This window comes from Meleagris gallopavo, chromosome 4 (assembly GCF_000146605.3).
Source record: "Meleagris gallopavo isolate NT-WF06-2002-E0010 breed Aviagen turkey brand Nicholas breeding stock chromosome 4, Turkey_5.1, whole genome shotgun sequence".
NCBI classification, from domain to species: domain Eukaryota; kingdom Metazoa; phylum Chordata; class Aves; order Galliformes; family Phasianidae; genus Meleagris; species Meleagris gallopavo.
This window is the reverse complement of record NC_015014.2, coordinates 55,469,244-55,470,158: the sequence shown is the minus strand read 5'-3', so window position 1 is coordinate 55,470,158 and position 915 is coordinate 55,469,244.

The window sequence follows — 915 nt, the reverse complement described above, 5'->3', positions numbered from 1 at the left end:
GAGCAATGCTGCTGGTCTGAGTTGCAGCTGGCTTTCAGCCCCCGGCTCTGCGCTTTGTAGCACAAATTGGCGGTGCACGCACAACCCAGTGATCCTCGGGCGGCTCCCGGCTGTGCCGGGTCTGGCTGCGAGTTCCCTGGAATACGCAGAGGCTTCCTTTAAATTGCTTCCAGCGAGGCGTGACAGAAGCACCGCCTGCGGAGAGCAAGGCTGAGGGGATCCCCGAGCGGTGCCCGCACACGAGTACGGGACGTCCCGGAAGAAACGTGGTGAAGGGGTGCTTGAGAACCTTGGAGAAATGGGTGTTGAGCCCCTGCTAAAGGGGTTCTCGAGAGATTCGAGGGCCTCCGAGCTCCGTGTTTCTCAGAAGTACCGTGGTGATGGGGTGCTTGAGAGATTCATCGTGAGGAACCCAAGTGCTCGTTAATTGTGTTGCCTGGCGGTTGCCAGCGTGGTGATTTTGTTTGTGAGCGTGGATGTACGAGTTCTAGTGCGGCTGCGCCGAGCTTCTTATGCATTTCTGTCCGTCTGCGGTGTGCATACGTGGGGAATCTGCATCTCGTGTTCAGCTTTACTTTTTGCTGCTGTAGCTGCAGCAGCGGTTGTGCGTTGCATCATGTATTTAAAAGCGTGAAGTGTATGAAAAGTGCACGTAGGTGTTGTGATGGGTTGCAGTTTGCACCGGGCCGGAACAGATGAGCGCTGGGAGGAGAAACACCCTGACCCCAACAACCCCCCACCGCGGCTGCAAGGCGCTCAGAGAATGAAAGAGCCGCAGGAGAGACGCTGCAAAGCCGTGCTGTGACACGGTGCGTCGCCTGGGAGGTGGGGAGGAACGCGTTGGAAGCAAGAATGTCCCGATCTACAGAGATCTAGGAAACCCCCATACCCTGCAGTCAGCGGCTGGAAGCCTCC